At 59.7% G+C, this 12,679-nt stretch overlaps 1 protein-coding gene across 2 annotated transcripts in view; it reads right to left on the bottom strand.

Moving 5' to 3' along the window:
* Positions 1-12,679, bottom strand: part of LRRC4B (leucine rich repeat containing 4B) — a 62,904-nt gene that overhangs the window by 30,449 nt on the left and 19,776 nt on the right. The window contains exon 1 of one of the 2 annotated variants that reach the window (XM_042919673.1): positions 9,344-9,397. The exons of the other annotated variant lie outside the window; for it this stretch is intronic. The gene's annotated coding sequence lies outside the window, so the exon portion shown is untranslated. Of the gene's footprint in view, positions 1-9,343; positions 9,398-12,679 lie in introns of those variants that run through there. 2 annotated transcript variants of the gene reach the window in all.

The raw sequence follows: 12,679 nt of genomic DNA, 5'->3' as shown, positions 1-12,679 counted from the left end.
CAGAGCCGGCTTCGGGGACGGATGAAACAACTTCACATGTGTGTCCCTCTGAGCCAGTCCCTGTCCTGAAGGCTTTTCAAACAAAAGCAACCCCAAAGCCCGGAGAATCGACAGTCCCCTAACTTTTGAGCTAGCAGAACCCTGGGAAAGGCTTGTGGGGGCTCAGCCCTTGACTTGCCCTGCCCCCACCTCTTACACTGACATACTTCCTTTGCTCCCCAGCCCTCGGATGGCCAGAAGGTACCCTGTAGACAGCGATTTGTTCTGTCCATTATTGTCCGTCTCCCACCAGAAGGTGAGCTCCCCAGGCGGGGAGTTTGTCTGGCTTGCTCACGGCTGCGTCCCCAATGCCCACACGCGGGCCCCCACAAAGCCTCGGCAAGAAGAGCCAGCGAGCACCCCCTACCGCCAGGTCCCCTGCTGGCACTGGCTGGGGAGGCCGGAGGGGAGCCTGTGAGCACAGGTGGGGGTTCCCGGAATGTCTAGGCAAATCACCGCCCATGGGCCCATGGCCGGTGGAGGGGAGTCGGGAGGAGGCGATCGCAAAGCTGAGACCAGAAGCAGGAGCAACAGGTGTGCAGGTGATGAAAGGACCCCAGGGTGCCAAGGCCTGGGGGCCAGAGAGGCGGGTGGGGGTCAGGGAGCCACACAGAGCCCAGCTCAGTTACAAAGACGCCCCACCCCCACAGTAGGCTGAGAAGCAGGGGTGCTGGGGGGGGTGGTGTTGGGGTAGGGGAGGGGCGAGTCAGCTCTGGGTTGGAAAGACCTCTCTGAGTAAACCAGGGCGTGGGGGGGCGGGGGAGCTGAAAGCTGGGGAGGAGCCGGACCAGGGGTCCAGGGGCAGAGGGTGAGGTTGGGGTTGAGGGTATGGAGAGGAGGGAGAACGGAGGCATGCAGCAAATTCGCCAAAGCCAAAGCTGCGGAACTTGGAGGAGATTTAGGAGGCGAGGCAGAGGGAGGAGCCGCACTCTCCTTACAGATGTGGGGTCAGATTCTGAGAGCCAGGAAAGGAGACAGGGCACCAGAGGAGGTCGGAGATGGGGGCAGAAAATAGAGCGATCCCTAGACACAGGACCCCCAACCCCAGTCTTTGCCAGTAGGAGGTGAGCCCGCTCATGCCAGGGGCCCGGGATGCTCCAGGAGCAGTGATGGAAGGCCCTGGGTGGCCCCACCAGTCCCCGGCCGTGAGACGCTGGGCCAGCCCCTCCATCCCTCTGCCCCCCCCCACCCCCGCTCCCTCCTCTGTAACACAGGCCGTTGGTGACACTTGGGGGCTGCGGGGCTGCGGGAGGCTCCGGCAAGGGGGCCCAGGGCAGGATCTGGCGCTTTGCAAGTGACCTGCAAGGGTGAGCTGCGACCCAAGACCTGGCTGATAAATGGAGAAAGGAAAACGCGGCTCCCATCTCTGCGTTGCTGTTTCCTGCTAGGAACGTTCCTCACTCCATTTCCTCATCGGAGAAATGGGGATTAATAAGATACCCTATGACAAAGGACTGGGAGGGCACGGGTTTGGGGGATGCATGAAGGCCTGAGAGCAGCAGCTGTCTACCAGCCGGCAGAGAATGTTCTGGGAACTGATGCGTCGCTGCCCAGTGGCAGTCTCTGCGACTACGGAAGAAACGCTTTCTGTGCTGTCCAACATGGTAGCCACGAGCACGTGCGGCTGGTGAGCGCCTACTGAGTGGTGAGTGTGACTGAGGAATTGAATTAATTTAATTTAAATTAATCTAAATGTCAATGGCCACACGTGGCTGTAGTGGTTACTGTATTGGAGAACGTGGTTCTGACTGCTGGAGTGGCTGTCCCAGTGTGTGTCTGGCTGAAGCTCAGGTCTGCACGGAACTGGCTCTGCCTGAGGCCCCCGCGAACACACAGCCCCGGGCGGGCTCCCAGCTGAAGCGCGACCTCCAGGCCCCCTCTCTTCTGTGTACACTCTGTGCGATTCTGTGTAGCTCTGGGATGTGGGGGTCAGTATAACGCTGCTGAATTGAATCTGCCTGGGTGGGGGGGTGGGGGAGCTAGAGCCTGGCCTGGTATTGGAACTTTTCAAAACAGAGGTCACCGCCAAGGCTCCGGCAGGGGTGTGTGAGGTGAGTTTGCAGGTGGGAGGGGTGCAGTGCGAGCCACCTTGACCGTGGCCTCCCTGGCTCCTTCTCTCCTTGCTGGCCCCTGGAAGGGCAATTCTGCAATTTGTTTTCTATCTCAGGATGTGTGTAACTAATTTTATTTTTTTTGTGTTTATTTATTTGGAGAGAGAGAGAGAAAGAGAGAGAGAGACCATGTGTGCACGCGCAGGCAGGGGAGGGACAGAGAAAGGGAGAGAGAATCCCAAGCAGGCTCTATGCGGCCAGTGCAGCACCCTACATGGGGCTCAATCCCAGGAACCGTGAGATCATGACCTGAGCATAAATCAAGAGTCAGATGCTTAACCGATTGAGCCGCCCAGGTGCCCCTGCGTGACTAACTTTATAAAAAGGGATGTGTGTATGTGTGTGTACTACTAAAAGTAATAAAAAGTGGGAAAGCACTTGAACTGGAGCAGTGTTTCTGGGACATCCACACGTGTCCAGATCGCCTGGGATCTTGTAGTGCAGATTCTGACGGGAGTGGGGGAGGAGTGGGGAGACTCAGGGGCCGGACTTCCTGGGGATGCTGGTCTGGGAGCACCCTGCGCTCCATTTCAGGATGAATCACGAACTCTCCTCCTCCTTCCCCCTGCTCTGTGGAAGAGTGTGCTCCAGGCTGGGCCAGACCCTCGTTAGAACCTCCACTGCCGCAGTGACTAGCCCTGTAGCCTTGGGGAGGGGATGTCACCTCTCGGGGCCTCAGTTTGCTCCTCTGTGAAATGGGGAAAATAGCTCATCTACCTCCGGGGGTGGTGGAGACTCTGGTCCGATACCTGTGATGGGTTCAGCGTGGTACCTGGCACAGAGGAAGCTCGCACTAAAATTATTCTCTAACTGTGACCCTCCTCCTCCGTGTCACCACACCATCACTCTAGGACGACGGAGAGCTGGAAAGAGACTGGCATCAGGGAAACTTGGGTTCAAACTCTGACTTGCCACTGGCTCGTTGGGGTCCCCCTCCTGTCCCCACCAGGCTCTGTCTGCGGAGATAATGATACCCAGCTTACTGGGGGCTCATGGTGACATGTCTGGTGCTGGGCACTTGAATGACAGTGATATTAAGGCTATTTTCACTGGGTCTGAAGAACAAACCTCTTTCTCATTCCGTGACTCAGTCTCCCTGCTCCCCATATGTAAATCCAGCATTTCCAGCCGGATCATTTATTGAGGAGTGGAGGCGGGGGGGGGGGGGACGGACATCGAATCACCTGAGGAATCCGTGCCCCCCCACCCCCACCAGCTAGACATGGATTGGACCCTCCCACACCTGGTGAGGAGAGCCCACTGTGAGAATCGGGGACGGTTGGTCCTGTCCCCTGGAGGCATTACAAGGGCATAAACGAGGGGAGGCCCTAAGTTACAGGAACCTTAATGTCTCTTTTAAAGTCTAACCTTCAGGGCACCTGGGGGCTCAGTCGGTTGAGCATCTGACTCTTGATTTCGGCTCAGGTCATGTTCTCATGGTTCAAGGGATCGAGCCCTACATCGGGCTCTGTGCTGAGCATGGAGCCTGCTTAAGATTCTCTCTCTCTCTCTCTCTCTCTCTCTCTCTCTCCCTCTGCCCCTCTCCCCTGTTCCCGTTCTCTCTAAAATAAAATTACCAAAAAAATAAAGTATAACCTGATATGAGTCTGTTATTAACAATCTGATTATTATTAACAATCCTAATTTCTACTTGGAGGGCCTGATGGACCAGCAAGTTCCACTCTCTGGGTCTCAGTTTACCCCCCTGGAAAGCAGTGGTCTCAGCTGGGGGAGACAATCCGGAGGGTGGCCCACGCCTGGGCTTGCAGCCCCAGCGAAGCCACTTCTGGCTGTTGACATTGGGCGAGGGACTTCTCTGTGAGCCTCAGTCTCCCTGTATGCCCAACTAGGGATGATGATCGTGCCTCCCTTGGAGGTCTTCCGTGAAGGGCAAGTGGAGAACAGCCACGCAGGCTGCCACAGAGCCTGGCACGTGGTAAGCTCTCCGTGGACTTCAGCTCTTTTCATTCTTATCTCGGGCCCTGTGCTTGAAGGTTCTAGGCAAGGGGAGGGCACATCTCAGTGTTTACCGCCTGGGGTTTACCCCTCAGGACAGCCAGGGCTGGCACCGCTCTCTGACCTTTGTCTCACTGCTTGGAACAAGAGCTCCAAGGCCTAAGGTCAATTCTGTGGGCAGGAGAGTGGGCTGGGGGCTTCAGGAAGAGAAGAGGGCTGCCTTAGCGGGCTGAGACAGGAAGGGGGTGGCCTGGGCTGCTGGCCCCAGCCTCCCTTCCCCCTGCTTCTGGGTCCTATACACGCTTCTCAACCCGCAGGCCGGACCGGGCATTCTTTCTCTTGGCAGCCTTCTTGGGGACCCAGTGGTCCCCTGGGATGGACTCCTGCCTGACCGCGAACTGCAGGGTCCCCTAGCAGCCCATCTCCCGGGCCCCCAGTGCAGCTCCTCGGCCTCCACCTACCACGACAACGGTTGTGCCTGTAGGTTTCCAGGCAACAGAGGGGCATTTGGGCTCTTCCTACTCTCCTGCCACCCCCCTGCCTGGCAGAGCCACCTTACTTTCAGGGACCCGGAAGGGAAGGTAAAGGGGCTTCTGCTCAGTGAGGATGGAGGCGTCCTAAACTCAAGAGACGAGGAGAGGAAACAAAGCCATGCTCCTGACACCCCAAAGGGTGATGGTGGAGTAACTCAAGCTGGGCCCTAGCCCTGTCATGGCCCAAAAGGTACCTCGTTGTCTGCACCCTGACCTGGAGGCGGGGCCAAACTGAGCCCCTCCCCTTCCCAGAACAGGGCCCCGGGTCCATCACCAGGCCCTCTGTCCCCTGAGACCCGCACTTGGACCGGATGAACTCCCAAATGTGCACCCGTCCTCCAACACACAGGGAAACCTACCCCTGCCTGTGCTGCCATCCTGCACTAAGGGACAAGCGTGGGGTCTGTGGCCCGCCCCGGCGTCAGCCAGCCTCGACTGGCTGCCACATGGTGGCTTCGGGAACGCTGCAAGGGGCCAGCGCTTCCCAAGCAGATCATGGCTGTGGAGAGCTCCTGTGCGCCCTGCACCCTGGTGGTCTTGCGAGTTTCTGCCTCCACGGGAGGGAGGGGGCAGGTGAGCCTGGGGGCTGGGGCAAAACTGCCCCAGAGGATGATGAGGCAGGAAGGCCAGGCTGACAAAGCTCCCGGCCAAGGGGGCTCCAATTTTGGAAAGAAACCAGAGAGAAGCAGCGTGGAGAGAGTGACAGGGCAAAAACCAAGCCCGGGGCCAGAGAAAATAGCCAGGCTTGAGAGCTCAGCTGCCTATGGAGCCGGGCAGGTAAGACAGATGGATACAGCAGGTTAATAGAGAGTGGGAGCGGTGGCCAGCAGGCACCTGAGCACAGCCCATGGCTAACCCAGAAGGGGAATGTTTCAAAAGAAGCGGGTAATCTGGATTTGGAGCGGGGGGAATGTCATTGACATATAACATTGTATGAGTTTCAAGTGTACAACATAATGATTCAGTATTTGTGGAATGATTACCACAATAAGTCTAGTTGACATCCGTCACCACACGTAGCTACAATTTTTTTTCATGATGAGAATGGATTTTTACGTGAAATCACTATTTTTTTTTTTTAAAGTTGACAACACATTAAATACTTGGAAAGCACTGGGGGGAATAACACTCAGGGCCCACAGGACGCAGGAGAAGCGCTCAGGAATGTGGGAGAGTGAGTGCAGGGAAGACAGAGCAGGAGGCAGGGAGGAACCTACGGGCTGGTGGGGGTGAGGGAGAGTGACACAGAGAAGCAGAGAGCAGAGCCTACAGGGAAATAGAGGCAGGTTTCACAGCAGGTGGGCTTTGAGAAAGAAATACTGATGAATAAGTTCATCTGTGTGGACCCATACACTGGGCTGTAGGGCTGTAGGGCGAGGAGGGTCGCCCCAGGGGAGAGCCAGGGGAGAGACGGTGGGAGATGGGCTTGATAGACACAGGAGGTCCGGGTAACATCTAGTGACAGGTGCCCGGCCACAGAGGTGGGGGAGGTTCGTGAAAGATGGGGCAGGATGGTGGAGAGAAGTGGGGAGGAAGGGAGACAGAGATGGGGACCGTGGCCTGAGAATGGAGCCAGGGCGCCGGAAGGAGTTCAGTGCTTCCCCTCCGCCTCCTGCCCCTCTGCCCACCTCTGCCCAAAGACCTGCCTTTCCCCTTGAGGCCTCTGTGACTGTGCACGAGTCCCTGCGCGCCTGCACTTGGCCATGGCTCTACCTTGGAGGGATGTGTCAGTGGTCCTCTGGCACCCGATGGTTTAATCCTGCTGTCCTCGAGACCCCTGGGAGCCCTCGGACTCTGGTAGGCGGAGGGCATTCCCCCAACCGCCTCTGGGTGGAATTAAGGGTGATGGCCGGCTCCAGTCAGCACACACCTGTGCCCCTCACACTGGGCTCTGGGCTTGACTGTGTGTGCGCAGCTCTGTGACATCCCCAGAGCTCCGAGGCCACCTCTGTGCCTCTCACTTTGTGTCTCTTGGCGCACGTGAGTTCATGAGGCGACCGCGTTTGAGGGCCTCTCTGGCCAGCATGGTTCTCCACAGGGTGCTGCCTCTGTCTCTCCCTCCGGGTCTCTGTGCGTGAAGGGCTGTGCGTGTCTCTGTACGTGCACTTGACTCCGGGTCTTTCTCCTGGCCTCTGGCTGACTCTGGGTACCGCAGCCCTGTTTGTAACCGGGTCTCTGGCTGCCAGTGAATAACTGTGTGTGTGTGCGTGCGTATGTGTGTGCTCTCGCACACCTCTGCCCACTCGTGGCTCTGTGTCTTTCTCACACTCTCCCACCCTCTGCCCATGGCTGGTTCAGGTCCCTCGCAGTTCACTGTGCCTCTAATCCCCCCTGCACCTCTGGTGGTGGAATGTTCTCTGGCTCCTTCGTGCCAGCTCTGTGGGTCTGCACACACCCTCCCTGAGTCTGTGGCTCCCTGTGTCTCTGCCTAGGCCTCTTGCTCCTCTGTGCGTGTGGATGGTTGTGGGTTCCCCTGTCTGACTCTTGCTTTCTTTCAGAAATTAGGTGAGTAACTCTGTGTACGTCTGGCTCGGTGGTGATGCACCCTAATTGTGTGTGTGTGTGTGTGTGTGTGTGTGTGTGTGTGTGTGTTTGGGAGTCTTCTCTCACTCTGGCTGTGCCTCTATCTCTCTGGCTCCCACGCTTCTCTGCCTTGTCGGAGGGTCTCTCTCAGCGCCTCTCTGCTGCCTCATTCCCTGCCCCTCCTTTCTGAGTGCGCCCGCTGTGTGGACAGCCAGGTGGCCGGGATTAGAGGGGACCCAGCGAAGAGCAGGAGGAAGGCGGGAAGCGGAGGCTGCAAGATGCAGGTTGGAAGGAGCCAGGAGACAGAAGATGCTCCAGGAAGAGGGAGGGGCCGATGCTGGCCAAGGTCCTGGGGAGTGGGGAGTTTTTAGGGGGGAGAGGATGCTGCCGGCTGCCTGGACCAGGAGGGAAGCGACTCCGGCTACTCCCAGCTGCCGCTGGAGCCCGAGTTCCTGTCTGGCGGCTGCGCGGCCGGGACTAGGGATGTGAGGCGCATAGCAATGGGGCGCTGCGGAGGCTCGACTGCAGCTCCCAGCTGGGGAGGGGGGTGGGGAGGGGGCTGTGGGGCAGCCCTGAGGCTCCCTTGCCCCTCCCCCTTCCCAGCTGGGCTCTCCCCAGGGGATTTCCCCACCCTGAGAAAGTGGCGACGGGAGAACCGGGCCTGAGGCTGCGGGGAGCAGGGCAGGGAGGAGGAGAGGGTGCTCGTGAAGAGCAGCAGAGGTGGGGGCGGGGAGAGAAGGGTCAAGATGGGAGTGGCCGAGAGGAAGGGATGGGGTGGGTGGGCGAGGGGGCATCGGGGGGCCTGGTGACTCAGACCCTGGAGAGAGACCAGTTGGGCCCCTGGCAGGACAGAAGGGAGGAGCCCGTGGAAGTGGGGGCTTGCAAACTTGGGTGGAACCCTGGACAGAGCCTGGGCCTCGGGCTCCGGGACTGATGAGAAGTTGAAAGTAGGCGATCGGCAGGAAAGAGAGATTTCAGAGAAGAGGGCTCCAGGACTGGGGGGTCGGGGGCTGGGGATCCCACGAGGTGAGGAAACAGGGATGGGGGGGGGGGGCTCTGAGTGAGGAAAGGTCATAAAAGGCGGTCCCAGACACAGATGGGTGTGAGCGAGAGAGAGGCTGGCGGTAGTGCTAGGGAGAAGCCCCCTGCCTCCCCATACAAGGATCGGAAGCAGACAGGGGAGAAGACAAGGGTTCCGGAGAGGAACAGGGTAGGGAGTGGGGCTAGAGGAGAGAGGGGCTAAAGTCGGGGTCTCCTGGAGAGAAGGTCAAGGGAGGGGATATTGGGGGGGGAGAGTCAGAGATGGGGGTGAGAAGACCCTGAAAGGAAGGCAAGGTGCAGTTAGGTCTGAGAAGAGCAGGTGTGAGAGTGGAAAGCCAGCAAATGGGGGGAGGGGTGGTCCCCAAGAGGAGAGGGCTAAGGACGGTGGGAGGGAGGTAGTGGTTCCGTGGAGACACATGCCCAAGGATAGAAGGCCCCGAAGCAGAATGGGGTCAAGGAAGGGGGTTTTGGGAAAAGGGAGGGGCAGGGGTTTCACTGCCCACCAGGAGGGGTTGGGGGACCCCAGAGAGAGAAGCGCTGAAGATTGGGGAGGGGGTTGTCTCGCTCCCCAGTCACCCCCTCCGTCTTTCCCATTCTCACTTCCCAAACTCCCCGGTTCTCCCTGGTTGCCAAGGCAACCGCTCCTGCCAGGCGCGGTCACCAAGGAAACCCCGTGCCCGCCTCTCCCCCTTCCCCATCACTGGCGTGCCCCCCCCCACCCCAAGCAGCAGCGGTGTGGAGGGTGGGAGGGGCAATGGTGGGGGAAGAACTCAGGCTCCCACCCCAGAAAGGGGGGCCCCAGGTCTACACCCGGTGAGCCCCCCCCACAAGCCTACATCTTCAACCCCGCAGCTGGATACGCGTAGCGACTGCCGGACGTACACCACCCCCCGCCCGTCCCCAAGGCAGCGGCGACCCCCCAACACAGAACTCGCTCGGCCCGGAGAACCCCCACCCGACTGCTTCCCCCACCCGCTTCGGCTCTCCATCAGGCCCCGCCCACTGTCCTCTGCCGCCGACCCCCCCCCCCATCCCGGAGGAGGCCTTAGACCACGGTCCCCTAATTAAGAGAATGCCCCCCATCCACCCTCCGCGGTTCGGCCTCCCGCCCCCACCCGGCGCCCCTCGGCAGCTACTCACAGCGAGGAAAGGGGCTCCTTCTCCGGGGCAGCATGCCCGGCCCGCGGGGGGAGGACCCCCCCAATGAGGCACAGGGATTTGGGGTGCGAGGCCCGCTGCGGGGAGGCGCGGGGGGCGGGGCTGCGGCCGGGCCTGGGTCTCTCGAGTTCTCCCCCCTCCCCGGCTCCTGGATGGGGAGGGGGCTTCCGCAGCGGTAGCGGTGGGGTTCGGGGGGCCGCTCTGCCTCCTCGCTCGCCCGCCCGCCTGCCGCCCGGCCCGGCGCCCTCGCCCGCCGGCCCGCCGCCCGCCTTCCTTCTTGCCTTCCTTTCTTTCCTTCTTTCTTTCCTTGCTTCCTTCCTTCCAGCCTTCCTTCCTTCCTTCCTCCCTCCTCGGGCCGCCGGCGCCGCTCTCCCCCCACCCCACCCCCCCAGGCCCCGGCCCCGGCCCCGGCCCCCGCCTCGGACGGTGCGGCAGCGACCGCGAGCAGCCGAGAGCGGCGGAGACGGGAGCGGAATACTGATGATGGAGGGGGAGCGGGAGGGAGGGGAGGGAGGGCGCCGGGAGTGGGGGGGGGGAGAGGCTGCCCGGGAAGGAAAGGAGGGGGGAGAGGAGAGAGGGGAGGGAGGGCAGAGAGGAGGAGAGGGAGAGGAAGAGGGGGTAGAGACGGGAGAGAGAAAAAAAAGCAGAGGATGGGTCAGGGAGAGAAAAGGGGAGGGACGAGAGGGTGGAGGGGGGGGAAGGGTGGAGGGGTGGAAGAAACACAGGAGGGAGGAAAAGGGAAGGAAGGAAGAAGAGGGAAGAAGAGAGGAAGGAAATCGGGAGAGGAAGGAAAAGAGGGGAGGTGAGAGAGAGAAAGGTGGGGAGGAGCGGAGGGGAGAGATGGAAAAAGGGGAGAGAGAGAGGCAGTGTCCTGGACTGAGGGGAAGCAAGAGGGGGAGAAAGTCCTGGTACACCTTTGGTAAATATTTGCAGAATGAATGCGGGAGGGAAGGGTGAGGGAGATAGAAGGGAAGAGGGGGTAGGCAGAGGGGGAGGAAAGAGGCCCCAAAGGAGGGAAGTAGCCAGGGAGCCGGGACAGGAAAAGGCCCAGGAGCAGGGAAGTGGGGGAAGGCAGGCAGGTCCCCTTTGGGGACAATGTGGGGAGGGGGAGTGGGGGCTAGGCGCTACCTCTAAGGGCTAAGAGCCCAGGGGGAAGCCGGCAGGACAGGAAAGAGGGCCAGGAGGAGCAGAGTGGGGAGCTGAGAGGACAGAGGCTGGAGGAAGGCAGGGAGCCTGAGGAGGGGGTGGGGCAGAGGAAGAGCAGGGAGGTGGGGTCCTTGAATCCCACCGTGTCCCTGCTTCATCCTCCCCACCCCCACCCCGTCACTGAGAGAAAAGGATCCTCACGTCCATTTTCATCATGAGGACACTGGGCTCTCAGAAGATCAAGGGCAGGATCCAAATGCAGAGTCCTGGGTTCTGGAAAGGGTATTTTGAAGGAGCTGGAGAAGAGGTCGGGCCCAGGCATGGAGCCCCTGGCCCAGACCTGTCAGGTGCAGGCGCCTGGAAGGGGGCAGAGAACAGAGCCCCACAGCCTCCCCACCCTCGTCCTCTCACCTCCCCCAGGTGTTGGCAGCAGGTGCGGGGACACATTTAGAGTTGTGAAGGGGCGTTGCACTTCCGCTTCAGGGAGTGGGGGGGGGGGGGAGGAATGCAGAGGCCCAGAGGTCACCTTGCCTTCTCCCTGCCCCACCAACTTCCATGTCCACTCAAAATGGGGAGTAAAGAAACCCAGCAGGGGGCTGAAAGGAGGCAGCCCCTATCCAGGACACAGAATTTCCTTCCACGTTCTGAAATTAGGGCAGAAATCTCACCTCTTCCTTGTCCCCCCGACCCCACCCCCAAGAAGTCAGGCTACTACGAACTTGGGACTTGGAGGAGAGAGAAAAGAGAACAGTTCTTTTCCTCATTGCTGATGTCCTAGAGAGACCAGACTCTCTCTTTGTCCTTCTTCTCAGAGCCCCTAGAGGAGGAAGGGTGGCCCCTCTACTCCACAGGCAGAAATGGGGCACAGCGGAGGAGGCTGGTCTGGGGAAGGAGGGGGCTGGGAGGCGGGATAGGAAAGTGGCCCAGACAGACATCTGTAATGAGCCAGAGCAGGAGACAGACCTGGAGCAGGTGACAAGTGAGGTCACATTTGGGTGCAGTAGAGGCATCTGTGGGTGGGGAATGGGCAACCCACAGACCTGAGAGCTACAGAGAGGGGAAGCCAAGAGAGGAGAGACAGGCTAGGGCCACAGGGCAACAGGTGGGGTGTGGAGCTCTGGGTCCCCACCTGAGTGCTGCTCAAACCTGGCTCAGGTGAAGGGCGGAGTGAATGTGTGTGCACCCCAGAGTGCAGCATAGTGTAGGCCCAAGGTCAAGGGCAAAACTGTAATTAATAATGGCAGCCAGCGTGTTCCAGGCGTACTATTACTGTGGTCAGATGTGGTGCTGAGCACTTCATGAACATCTTGTTGGCTCCTTACAACTACCCTGAACTTGACTCCTAGGGATGTGGGCAGGCCCAGGGGGAGCAGGGTCTTGGAGGTCCCTGCCGTGCCAGCATTAACCCTTTAGTTACTAGAGGGTCCCTGGGAGAGGCCAGTGCAGGGAAGAATTTCAGTATCTTCCAACCCGTGCACCTACTGGTCCATACTCTGGAGCTCTGCCCGGAGGGTATCATCACCCTTGTGTGGCCGAAGGAGAAATGTGTTGCCATTAAGTTCACTGGGGACCTGCTGAGGACCTGGTGCTGGTCAGGGCCCTGAGAATCAGCTGGAGAACGGGCTGGAGCCGGTCCCTGCTCTCCTGGAGCGTACCTTCCAGAAGATAGGTAACCCAAGGACCTATTTCAGATAGGATACGTTAAAAGGGGATCCTAGGCAGGAGATGGGCTGGTCGGGCATCATTGGGAGGACAGACTTGAGATAGTCAGGGGAGGCCTCCCGGAGGACGTGGCCTTGGAGCCGAGACCCCCATGATGAGAAAGAGGCAGCCGCGAGGGTGCACAGAGAAGGGTGCCCAGGAAGAAGAAATACGGGGAGCAGAGGCCCTGCGAGGACAGCAAGCTTGGGCCGTGTGAGAGAGGAAACTAGTGTGGCAGAAGATGCGAGAGACAGGGAAAGTGGAAGAGGATGAGAGTGCCAAGTTTGGCTCAAACGCGACACCAAACCTCCACAGTATTCCTCTGCCCCCCAAACTTTGCCCTAAAGCTTAGCTCAGGTGGCAGTCGTGAGTGACCTACATCCTGACCCCCACTGTTCTTCCACATTTGCAACACTCACTGGGGCCTATGATGTACCAGAAACCATATTACCTCAGAAGGGGTGGCAGTGA

The sequence above is a fragment of the Panthera leo genome, chromosome E2 (assembly GCF_018350215.1).
Source record: "Panthera leo isolate Ple1 chromosome E2, P.leo_Ple1_pat1.1, whole genome shotgun sequence".
NCBI lineage: Eukaryota > Metazoa > Chordata > Mammalia > Carnivora > Felidae > Panthera > Panthera leo.
The sequence above is the reverse complement of the archived record's forward strand: the minus strand, read 5'-3'. Positions and strand labels throughout refer to the sequence as shown.